Raw genomic sequence first — 13,156 nt, 5'->3', positions numbered from 1 at the left:
CTTGGAGTGCTGCCCCAAAATATATATATAACATGAACCACAAATGCAAGCCACATATGTAATTTTTAATTTTCTAACAGTGACATATTAGAAACACATCAAGACAAGTGAAATTAATTTTGATAATAGATTTAACTCAATATACCCCAAATACTATAATTTCAACATGTAATCAATAAAAAATTATAGTGAGATATTTTACATTGCTTCTTGTGTACTAAGTCTTCAAAGTCCAGTGTGTACTTGATACTAACAGCAAAATCTCAACTCAAACTAGCCATATTTCAAATGCTGAATGGCCACGTGGGGCTAATGGCTACGTTATTAGCTGCCAATTCTTTCAAAGAGTATGACCACAGAAAAACATGCCCACCTTCAAAAACATCAAAATACATTAAACAAACTGATGGATGACAAAAGAAAAGAAAGAAAGAAGGAGGGAGGATGGAGGAGAGGAAGAAACACATGTACTCTACCTGCACAGACTCCTGAGCCTAATGTCATCGAACTTGGGCTGTGGAGTCAGAGAGAACAGGTTCAAATCCCATGTCTTCCAATAACTAGCTGAGACTTCAGCAAATAACCTCCTTAACTCTCACATGTCTCAAGGATAAACTACAAATAAAAATAATATCTCTTTCATAACATTATTCTGAGTCAAAAAGTTGTAGACTAAAGGGGGTTTTTATACAAGCTCTGCTTTGTAAAAGGTCAGAAATGGAAGTGGGGAAAACCGATGAAGGAATATTGAGCAATTAGCCTGACATAAGTAAAGAGGCCACAGTGGAGAAAAATTGTTCATACTACATTCACAATGCCTTTATTAAGTGCCCAATTACACAAAACAATTTAAACAGAGGCAGCTATTAATAAAATAATTGCAATGACATTTCGAAAGCCCTCAACGGCATACACCTTCCTGCCTGCTTTCTTCTTGGCAGCACTGTATGTAAGGGGCTCGGGGGAAGAGGCCAGAATTTGCAGAACCAAGATTTTTCAGTAGTGTACACACAAGTATTAACACATTTTCTAGCCTTGAGAAGACGGGCTCCTGAATATCCTTCTTTCAAGGATGAGATTTCTGTAGTATCTCAAATTTAATCTGAACACTGCTCTTCATTATATTATAAATACATAAAATTAAGCTAAATATATACTGTCCTTTAAACTTCCCCTGAAAATAGGTTTTGTGAATAAATTACTGATATTTTACTTTAAACTTGCTCTTATAATATATTCTCTCTCTATATATATATATGTATATAGTCCAGTTATTTAAAAAATTAGTTAGTCCTAGTCTGCTAATGAAGATTTTAAATCATCTTAACAATCTAAGTCCCTCGACTGTCTAACTTAGATGCTGAATTTCTTAAAGACAACAAACGTATCTTCTCTCTTCCAGGTACCTTCTAAACCAATAGTTCTCTAGTAAGTATTCCATGTAACATTAGTGTCTCTTGAGATTACAGGTGTTCCATAAACTTTTTAAAAATTACTTACTAAAATATATTTATTTTTGAAACACTTTTGTTTACTGCAGGACTTCTCAGTCATTAACACACTAACATTTACAGATTTCAAAGTACTGTGCTCAGTCATAATTACAGTTTTATCAATCTACAAATGAGAAAAAATAATAATGCAAACCACAAACCAAACAATAGGGAGATAGCTTAATTATCCGATGGAAACAGGCATCCTTTGCAGACCTCTGCACTGCATTTCTGGCCTGAAGTACTATGCACTGTGCATTTCTCCTTTTTATCATACCTGGAAAGATATTAATTTTGAATATTTATATGGTAATTAATCTATCAGAATCCTCCACATGGACATAATTTACTCCAAAGGAAGGAAGAGGGGGAAGGAAGGAATGAAGGAGAGTAGACGAGGGGGGAGGGGAGGAAATTGGTTTGAACAACTTAATAAATATCACTTCATATTCACAGGCAAAGATAAAACTCCTAAACACATTCACAAGAATGAAGGGGCACAAAGTACATGCTTGTACCTAACCTGGCACTCAGAAAATAAACCTCATTTTGAAAACAACCGAACAGCTGCTCAGCAGAAGCACAGCACAAATTATCCTTTCCAGTCTTTATTTTTAGATGCCTTGTAAGTAAAACAATAATTTTCTAAAGAATATAATTAAGATCGGTAGGTGTCATTTCATTATTTTGGAGTTTTAATTAGTTTCACATCCAGTCACACTGTTTTCCCTCATAAATCACATAATTATATAATATTCCATAACAAATTCTTTACCTTTGAATAAAAGAATTTATATGATCTTTTAAAAATGAAATAATTTAAAAAGCACAATCCACCCAGAACATTAGTTAGTATAACTCATGGATTTAAACACAGGGAGTCCAAAAGTCAGCCCCATTTTTCAAATGATAATTTGGAGACCTGCTTATGTCTTTTAAAAAGTATACCTTCATCATCTAAAGCACATTTTACAAAATGTATAATGAAAAAGAATACGCCTAATAGATCACAGTATTTCCTTGGCAGAAGGGAATGCTAATTGCCTCCTGGAGTATTAAATGAAACCTAATTGCTGGCTTGAGCTGTCACCACTGACCCTGGTAACAGACTGGTGCACTCTTCATAAACCTAATACGGCATAATCCTTCGTCATTACAGTTATTATAGCTCTGCAGTGGGACACGACTGCCACAAAAATAAACTCTACAGCCTCTCCTCTGAATGGATGTTGCTTCTCCATCTCAGAGCAAGTGGCGTTGACAGCAGAAGTCATCCTTCCAATAGTGGTACCACTTCACAGCCCACATCTACCTCCATATCGAGACTCCCGCACCCGTGGACGCTGCTACAGAAACCCTAGACACGCTCTGGTGATGGAGGAAAAGGACAGGGGAGGAGCACAAAAGGCTGTTAAACCCCCACCACAGGCAAACGGGAAAAGCAGAAGAGATCGTTTCTAAAATAAATCATGAGTTTGAATTAGGAAATACATGTGTAAATCCATTAAATTTACAATCAAAACTTCAGATATCGAGCCCAAGAGATATACCCTTCAATTTGTTTTGAAGTTTTCTGGGATAGGCTTTTTAAAAATTTACTTCAATTAAAAACATTTATCTGACATCTCCTACTCATCAACTCCCCAAACATTTATTGAACATCTACTATACATCAGGAAGAATCCAAGGGTAAATAAATTATAAAACATGTCCTCTAGGAGCTCACAACTTTGGGGAGGTAGATGAGCAAACGACTATTACACACTGAAATGTAGCAAAGGAGGCATAAAGCACTAGGAAGACAGACAAAGTGACAATGAATCATCCCTAATAATAAAAAGGGAATGTCAGCTAAAACATCAAAAAAGACGTAAAAGTCACACCAGGCATTAAAGAATGAGTAGTAGATTATGATGTGACCAGATGTGAAACAGAATTCAAGGGACAAGTAACAATAACAGCATGAATCAAAAGCAACAAGGCTTCCATCCTGAGAAATGTTTGGAGAAGGGTGACAGGGAGCCCAGAGAGGTTGAGGGGAGAGGCCAGACATGGCTAAGAAGTTAGGTGGGACCGGGAGCTCTGCAGAGCCTCAAACACTCTGCTAGGGAGTGTGCATTTAATCACAGGCAATTCGGTGAGCTTTTTTTAATTAAATATTTTAGATCTAATGCAGAATATAATAAACATACATGTCCCCATCACCCAGCTTAGGAAACAAAACAATACCCCACCTCCATCCTCACCTCCATGCCCACCCCCGCCAACATGAATGCCTTGTAAACAGCATTTCTCCTCCTGGCATTTCCTTATACCTTTGCTACATTTATATATGCATACCTGAACGATATAAAATGGCAAGAAAGATTTTAAGCAGGAGAGTGAAAATATCAGAAGTGTCTTAGAAAAGACTCTAGTGCAGGTGTGCCGGTCCCAGCACTGGGACAGGGACAGCTTAGACAAAGTGGTGCCGTGACAGCCATCTTTGTTGCAGGGCTGTCATAATGAAGGGGTTAGGGGCAGCCTCAGCCTCCCAGGGCACTCCCAGGACAAGGGGCAGGCAGACCTGAATGAACAGTTACAGGTGACCACCAGGAGAAGAGAGGCAGTGACCTGTGCTGGGAGGGCACTGGAGGACTGAGGCAGGTGGCCATTCCCAAGCAGGTGACAGGCTAATGAGGGGGATGAGGCAGGTTAACCAGGACACAAAGCACAAGGAGACAAACACCTAGAGCAAGATGGCAGGGGGACTGACCCTGGAGGGAGACTGGGGAAGGCTGCCCAGAGGAAGGGGTATTTAAGGCAGGCCTTGAGGGACAGTTTGGATAGGCAACTAGAGTGTTACGATTCTGGGCAAGAAACAGCGTGATCACAGGTGGAGAATTATCAGGCCTGTTCAGAAAACACCTGCAGCCTGGCACAACCCTGGGTAACGGTGGGACATAAATCTGAAGAATCAGAGGCCCATTAGGGAATTATTTGTGGAGAGCCTTAAACATAAAGCTAAAGTGTAGATGTAATTCATGATAAATTCACTTTCCTGACCATGAAATCTGCCCTAATCCCTTTTACTTGAGAACTAAAACAATGGCAAAAGCCAATCTTGTGATTTAAGAGGAAACATCTATGATATCATTGCTGCTTCTTACAGTTCTATAAGCAGAAAAGTCCGTTTTGTTTGTGGCAGGGTGGCAAAATTGACACAGTGTCACCAAGTCTGTTGCTCTCCCTCACTTTAAAAACCAGTAACTTAGAGGCTGAATGATGAGTGATTCTGCCTTTTCCTGTTATATAAGGTACAAAGGAAAATAATGCAAAGGAAGGAAATTTAGCATATTCCAATCAATATGTATAAACATGCAAAAAGAATTCAGGGTTAGGCCTTAACCCTCAAATGTCCAGGCATCCTAACCCTTCTGTGACACTGACACTCCCTCGACCTGCAGTACTTCCTAGGCTTTAAATGAGAGGAAAAATTATCATGTTTTTGAGGTATACAAGAAGAGCAAAACAACATTAAGAACCATGGCATTAGTAACTTCAGATGACAGCTCAGAGATGTGATTTGTCTCCTCAAATGAACAAATAAAATATGTACAATAAATAGCACTGATATTTGTTTAATTTTTTAAATCACATATAGTCATAAACAAGACATAATTTTCCCAGAGCATAATAATTATTTATTAGAGAATTAATAGTGTATTCCAAACCAAGCTGGGCTCTCAACCCTCAGATCAGCATTTTAAAAATACATTCATTCACTGATTCCATAAACGCTTTTGTTTTTAATTGACTCCATTTCATCGTCTGCAAAATGGTAATAATAATAGCATTGTCATACCTATTGTTATCCCAGCTCCACATATGGTGGAGAATCTGAACCTTGTAAGACTCCTACCTAGAGAAGATCGTAACGTAATGGAGGGGACAGATAGGTAAACAAGTACAATGCGGTGAACATACCAGCGCAGGTAAGTTCAAAGTGCTGCGGGACTACAAAGAAAGGAATGCCTAACTGGCAGTGGGAGGGGTGGCAGCAAAGGTGAGCTTTAGCTGAATGCGCAGGAGCTAAGAGGCCACTCTGGAATGCACAAAGGAGGGGAACTAACCACCACTAAGTGCTGGGGCACTAGCACAGAGGGGACAGGCAGCAGATGGGGATGGGAAACACTCAATTGTAAAGAATTATCATAAAGGGAATGAAAAATGAAGAATATCTTGGTGTTTTCTTTTTGGCAGCCGGCCGGTACAGTGAAAGACTTTAAATAGTATTAAAAAACTGATCTTTTTAAAATTTGTTTTTAAAAATCCTTTTGCAGCACTGAAAGTACAGATGGAAAATATATGAAAGGCAGCCTTTACCACTCTTGCAACAATACCAGGAGGCAGTGGGAATGGAGGAAAGGGAGTAAAATTGAAAATATTTTAGAGACTCAGACTCAAAAGACTTAATGACTGATGGGATTTGTTACCGGGGTTTGAGCAAAGGGGTTGGGGTGCTAAGAAAGAATGATATGTCAGCGAGAACTCCAAGTGCCTGGCTTGAGCAGCTAATGCAGTAGATGGTGCTGTCACTAAGACAGGAAATACAGCAGATTTTGTGGCAAGGAACCCAGAGAATTCAATTTGAGACAGGTAGGATTTGGAATGTGTATCAGGTGCTCAGACGAATAAAGAACCAGATAAACCAAACAGGTAGCACGTGGCAAGGTCTGGCTCAGAGATGATAGCCAAGTAGATCCACAAAAATGGAAACATCAAGTTCGTGTCCTCATAGGCCTGGCCAAGGTGAGTGGCCAGTAAGTGACATCCAGCCTATCCACAGCCCTAAAGCAACCAGGAACCAAATCATGGAAACCAATGCAGTGAAAAATTAGGTGACCACCATACCAAACCTGAGGAGCAGGGGCGGGGGGGACCAAAACAAGATTTCTTAGCTCAGTGGTTCTCAAAATGCAGTTGGTGAGACCAAGAGCAACAGATACCACCTGGGCGCTGCTTGGAAATGGAAATTCTCAGGCCCACCCCAAACCTACTGAATCAGGAACGGGTGGACACGGGGAGAGCAGTAACCTGTGTTCTAACAAGCCCTGCAGGTGATTCTGGTGCTCACTGGGGTTTGAGATCTACTGCCCCAGCTAATGCCCCAATTACTTGAGAGGAATGGAGTGTGAAAGAAATAACCCACCATGATGGATTTCTAAAGACGCAAGGAAATTAAGTATACACTTCACACAAAGATAAGCATTAGGGACTTTTGCTAATCTTCAACAATGAGTAATTTTTCCCTGTGAACTAAAAACTTGTAAGGCAAAGTAGATCAAGTCAGTGGCCCACACAGTAAGGCTTCCTAACTTAGGAATACAGTTCAAGACTAAAATCTCAAACATTACAAATGTGAAGAGAATATTCTTCTACTTAGAGGACGCTCACACACCAACGGATCCGTTTCTCATTTTCTCACCAGACTCCTCCCTGTTGACCAACATTAAGCATTTATAGGATGGCCAGCTAAGGTTACAGGATCTCTGGATATGCAACAGTCCTCTGGGTCAAGCTAATTGACCAGGCTCAGGATGAAACTCTTGCCCTGGGCCTAATTTAGCCCCCTAAGGAACTAAGCTAAATCACACACACATCAAATTTTACATGTAAGATTGATCTAAGAATGGCTGTGATGTTTTTTCCGATAGCACAGATCATGAAGCAAATCAAACAAAAGTTTGACAGGAGAGGGAAAGTCAAGGAATACATAACCAACAGGAAAAAAGGAAAGGATATTAAAACAATGTTAATATGCCATTTATAATCCAACTTAGACCCATAACCAGGACAATCACACAAAAACGTACTTAGACACTATTGCCCTTTATCCTCAGCTACTCTAAGTTCTCCATCCACAAGCATTACATCATATCCTTTAATTCAGAATTATAAATAATTCTGAGATTATTTATTTTCATCACCAGTGTGCATGCAATGTATGGCAAAAGCACTGCTGGTCTGAGCAAGATGGATTTCACCTTCCCTCCCATTGCAAAATTCCTAGCCAGACCCACATTTTTCTTCGGCTTTCTTCCCCTAACCCCTCAAAGGGATAGGGTACCCTCAAATGACCTCCTGGCCTGCATACAACCCTGCATGGGAGATTTAACCAATTCTTTGCTGTGACGATCCATTCTGCTTCAAGAACACATACTACACACCTGCCTTACTTCCAGTTGTTTCTTCTAACATTCCCTCTGCTGGGAGGTTGATATGAAGATCAATGAGTTAATGTTTGTCAAATACTTTAGGCTTCTGAGATGAACAGCAGCAAGTGACCTGTGGCTGGCATTACACTAAAAGTGTTTCAGTCAACTTTATATTTGGGCTTCAAAGAAGGAAATCAAGGTTGCAAAGACACTCCTTTGTCAAGATCAGCTACCCTTTGCATACTTGTTAAAGGCGGGCAGAGTTATTCTAACATTCTTTAATTAACTGGATTTCAGCATTAGAAATACAAGGATCCTTATAGAATACACTGGACCCTTGTTATAGTAAGGAGTATGCAGGGAAAAGTTTCTTTTTCTCTGCCCTTCTTCTCTAAGTGGCTTCTCTCCCCAAACTTCCCTACTGCCTGGTCCTGTAGCTTTCAACCTACTCCTGTATGAGGGGCCACAAGGCAGCTGCCAGCCAACATGTTTGCTTTGAGCCAACAGGCAAAAAAGTCAAAAGACAAAGCTTTATGTGTATGTTGGCACACATGTCAATTCAGCCTGCTTAAAAAAGTAACAGACAAAGAGCACATTCATTGCCACATACAGCTCCTCGAACATATAAATTACCACCCTTGACCTACTCTGCGCAAGGCCCTATGTTACAGCATTACACTGAATTCTCCAAAAATATCCTGGCAAGCTAGATACTACTGGCTCCATCCTGTAGAATAGGAAACTGAGGCTCAGAATTGAGGCTATGAAGTTAGTCCAACATCACACAGCTAAAAAATGGCAAAGCTGGAATCAAACCTGGCTATATTTCAAACTCCCAAAACAGTGCCCCCGCTCCAACACACTGATAGCCAGGAAAAGCTGCAGAACGTGCCATGCACACCCCCCGGACCGCTCAATAAGACCTCTGTGTAACACAGACAGGGGAAGGGTGAATGAAATCATCCTACATCAGTAAGGCGAGATCAAAACACTTATTTTAGATATTAACATTAACCTCCTCCCTACCAAAGCTTTTGTGTTTGTTTTCCCTCATTGCTTAATTAGTTAATTAAGTTATTTCATCTTGTGTCTTTCTCCTGCCTTAACTCTAACAAAGTGCATAGCACTCTTCTGAGGCTTAAAATGAATTTTAAAAATACACAGTACTTGGTGACTAAGTAATGAAGTTCAAATGCAAGAATCTAATCAAATCCTTGTTCAAAAAGGACAAGAATATGGTATAGCCCAGGTGGGCTAAAATGTGCAATGAAAAGATTGAGGTTCATTTCCTTGGAGTAAACTTAAAACCCCTAATAAGGAGGGAAGCCACAGGAAAAAAAAAAAAAAATCCTCATAATTCTCGACCCTTGGCTCATCCATTCAGGGCAGGTAAGGGTTCTTCTAAAAATTCTGCTTTTTCTCTGAATTCTTTATGGTTTTTCTATATTTAAAAAGTCTCTCCATGCACAAATCTCAATAACTGAAGTGGTAATAATAATTATGTGTTTAAGCCGATGATGAAAAATGGGCAAATATCTGGGATTAACAGGAAAGGGCTTCTCTTCAGCCACTTCTCATGCAGGTCTTACACCTTCAGGAACACTTCTGTCAGGGGTGTTGTTCTTGAGACAGGAGCAGATGCTTGTAGAGGGGCTTGGATAAATACTGAAGTTGTAGAAAGTCAGTGTGCTCTTCCCAGTCTAACGTACTGGCCTGAGGTCACCAAAAGCTGGATGTGTGCCACATCAACCAGGACTCAGCCACTATGAATAATACTACAACGCCACTTCAGCCCAGTGAAGAGGCACCCTTGAAAGGCAAACCACGCACAAAATGCTACTATGCTACGAGAAACTTTTCTAGGCAGAATTTGCTGAATCCTGGGCCATTCGGCTACAACAACCTGCAAGAAGATATTCAGTTTTCATAAAGTTTCAGAGAAACAGGCCGAGCCCGTGGCGCACTCGGGAGAGTGCAGCGCTGGGAGCGCAGCAATGCTCCCACCGCGGGTTCGGATCCTATACAGGAATGGCCAGTGCACTCACTGGCTGAGTGCCAGTCACGAAAAAGACAAAAAAAAAAAAAAAAAGTTTCAGAGAAAGGAATGGTAGTCCTTACAAGTGTGCTAAAGCAATAATGACTTTTAAAAGTAGAGAATACTATAACAAACACAATGACACCTACATGAACTAATTCTGCATGTCATGCCCACCCATTTGGATGAGACAAAAGGGCATTCCGAGGACCATTCAGCTCCCACTCATTAAGGCTGTCATTTCTATGACACAAGGTTTTAACCTCATCACCAAATGATAAGGTAACTTTATAATACAAGGTTCTGTAATGCTGCGGTATTATCATCACCTCTTGCTATTAATCGGCTCTTTAAAAGGGAATCAATACCATGTTGATGAAACCAGGCATGGGTCAATTAATGACAATTAAAGTTTACATGGTCATACAACTGCTTGTGGCAGAGACAGCATCAGACATTTAGGTGTGTCAAACACGGGGACTTGCTACCTGCGGTTCCCATAAGTGGGTAACATGCTTCTAGCTTAATTTCTAATAATGGGGGGTGGGGAGGGTGGAGGAATGCTATCCCTGCAACACTGCACCAAACTGGCCATAAATCCCCCTCTGGCCCTCTGATAGCTAGGTATGACTCTCCTGTCCTCTTTGCACTCACTTTGCAAAAGCTGTTACCTCTACCTGGAATGCACTCTCCACTCACTCGTCCAGATGAGCACCACCTCAACTCTGCAAATCCAACGCTCACCTCACCTCCAGGACAAAGTCTCCTTGAAGCTCTCATAGAACCCCTCTCCCATTGCACTGATAAGTCTATGGGTTTCCTCCACTAGGCTGAAGATTCCTGCACAGTGATCTCGGTCTAGCCTCTTTCTATCCCCTGTCCCTAGCACAGCAGACGCTCAATACTCGGTTTGTTGAATGAATGAGCGAACTAATCCATTTCAAGAAATAAATACATTGGTGAAAACTCTGTAACCATATATACAGCCTGCAGTCTAGAGATTCCTCACCTTCACGAGGAGCCTGTAAAAGCCAGTCCCTCCACAGATTGAAGAGGAAACCCTGCAATCTCCTTAAATTGTAGGTGGCGATGGGGGTGGGGTGGGGGTGACAGGAACTGAAGGAAGAGTGAGGGAAAGGGAGGTAGGGACAGCGTTACCTCACTGCTCCCTCCAAAGGAAAAGGTGGAAAGCCCACTTACAAGTGTTCGTGACCCAGATTTGGGGTCACTTGTGGAAGGGAGGGTTGCTAATGCTCAGAACTTCTAAAATTTGATGAAGACCTGGTCTGAAATTACGCGGCCACAGGTTTTCTACGAGCCAGCCCGACCACCCAAGTAGGAGCCAAGACGCCCAGGAGTTGGGTGGCACGGCTGGGGCCTAGTGGGAGAGCAGGAAAATTCCTCTCCCTCCCAAGATCCTGTCCCCGAAGGGTGACAAAGGGGAGATCCGGAGTTGCATCCCCTTCCCACTGGAGCGACAGCAACGTCGCTCGACTTTCATCCTCCTGCCCCCACGGTCTGGCTATCTCCGGCAGCCCCTTCCAGGCCCGCTCTCGCTCCCAAAACGCAGAAGGGAATGGGCAGGAGGGGGCGAGGGGAGGGTGTGGGCTTAACCACAACTCCCCAGACAGCGCTACCCCAGACAAGCTGGGCGTCTCAGGCGGGCAGCCCTCACCGCGAAATAACCCCCTGCGGCTCGGCCCCCTCGCGCCCCCACTGCCCTGCCAGGCGTCCCGGGCCGCCAATCGCAAGTTGGCGTTGCCAGCGCTCGCCCAAGTCATCCGCAAGGCGCCCGGAGCGCCCCGGCAGCCCCCAACCCCGGGCCCGACGCCCCCGCCCCGGACGGGGCTTACCTGCTCACATGCCCCCGCCGCGCCCCGCAGTCCCGCGCGGAAAGGCTGTCCTCCGCAGCGGCGGAGCCCCGGTTCCCCACGGAATTGACTCCAGTGGCTGGCGGAGGAGGGGCGGAGGGAAGAAGCCGGAGGAGGCGCAAGGGGAGGGAGGTTTCCGCCGCGATCCCGGCGCGAGCGTTGGCGCAGGGGCGCACCGGGGAGGGAGAAGGAGAAAAACCTGAGCGCGGGGCTGTCCCGCCCGAGGGGGCCGGCAGGGGAGGCCGGGCGAGGTGGGAGGGGAAGGGCCGCCGGCGGCCACCTCGTGCCTGCGGCTGCCCGAGGACCTGAGCCCGGAGAGGAGGCGGCCGAGCCCCAGAGCGCAACAACCTGCCCCCGAGACTGCGCCCCTGGCCCGCTCGGCGGAGAAAAAGTTGGGCAGAACTTGGAGGGGCCGGGAGAGCCAGAGCGGCAGGAAACGCGAGCGGCCGGCAGCGCCGGGAGGAAGGGGCTGTGCGAGTGGGAGGGGACGGAGCAGGCGCCGGCGGCCGCGGCTCCCCCACCCCGGGCCGGGCTCGGCGGCGCTGGGGGCCGGGAGGCGGAGGCAGCGCGGGGCGCGCGGCCGGGGCGGGGAGGAATGCGGCCCGGTAGGGCGCGCGCCGGGGACGCCGCGGGGGCGCGGGCGCGGGCGCGTTCGCGCGCGGTGGGGGGGGGGGGGTGCTGAAACGTGGAGCCGGAGCTCCCGAGCTGGAGGCGCGCCGTCCTTGGGGACGTCACAGCGCTGGAATCCGAGGAATGCCGGGCTGCAGGAGCTCCTTATGCAGGCCCCGGAGAAGTCGCGCACTTTTCATGCTGTAGCTTTGGAAAATGTTTTAAAAGGTGGGGGCTGAGGACCGAGGATGAGATGAAACTCCCTGGAGTAAGAGACGTGGGAGTAGGGAAGGCAAGGCGACCGCGGCCAACCAACCCAACCCTGCGCCGCTCCCGGCGTGGAGGAGAACGCGGGAAGGAAAGGAAAATCCCACCTAGATTTCCGAAGGCAGCAGGAGCGGGGCGGGGCGGCGGCAGGAACTGGCCACTACGACCTAGAGCAGGGACAGTCCACCTTATCTTGGGGGACCCTCGACGCAGGACGGCCCTAGGCAGGCACCGCACAGGGGAAGAAAGACCAGGAGAAAGTAAGGTGGCCTCACCGAGTAGGCAGTCTCAGAGATCTCTCCCCAGAACACCCGCACCTCCGCGTAGTGGACCTGGTGTCTTAGCCCTCTGCCCCCCAGGAATTGCAAAAGCACCCTGTGGATGCTGAGAGTTGGAATATGTCGCTTTCCCGGTTTGTTCCATGCCACAGAATCGCCCCACCCTGCCTGGGCAGGCACAGGGAGGGAACTTCCTTACACTTCAGAGGTGGAGTTAATGAGACGCAGCTGGTGTGATGGAAAAAGTTCCGAGCCCGGCAAGGGAACCTGGGTTTTAGGCCCTGCCCTGCTGGTGACCGATTGGATAACTGCAGAGTGTCCCAGCCCTTAAGGTCCTTGGTTTCTGTAGCTGTAAAATTAAACGACTACATTTCTGTGGTCCTTTACATTGCTACAAACAAGGCTT

The 13,156-nt window shown here is 45.2% G+C and overlaps 1 protein-coding gene across 1 annotated transcript in view; it reads right to left on the bottom strand.

The window, feature by feature from the left end:
- The window catches only part of PTPN14 (protein tyrosine phosphatase non-receptor type 14), a 166,193-nt gene extending 154,072 nt beyond the window's left edge, over nucleotides 1-12,121 (bottom strand). The window contains exon 1 of the mRNA XM_063113722.1: nucleotides 11,579-12,121. The gene's annotated coding sequence lies outside the window, so the exon portion shown is untranslated. The remainder of the gene's footprint in view (nucleotides 1-11,578) is intronic.
- Nucleotides 12,122-13,156: the final 1,035 nt, after the last annotated feature.

This window comes from Cynocephalus volans, chromosome 11 (assembly GCF_027409185.1).
Source record: "Cynocephalus volans isolate mCynVol1 chromosome 11, mCynVol1.pri, whole genome shotgun sequence".
NCBI lineage: Eukaryota > Metazoa > Chordata > Mammalia > Dermoptera > Cynocephalidae > Cynocephalus > Cynocephalus volans.
This window is presented reverse-complemented; position numbering and strand designations above follow the sequence as displayed.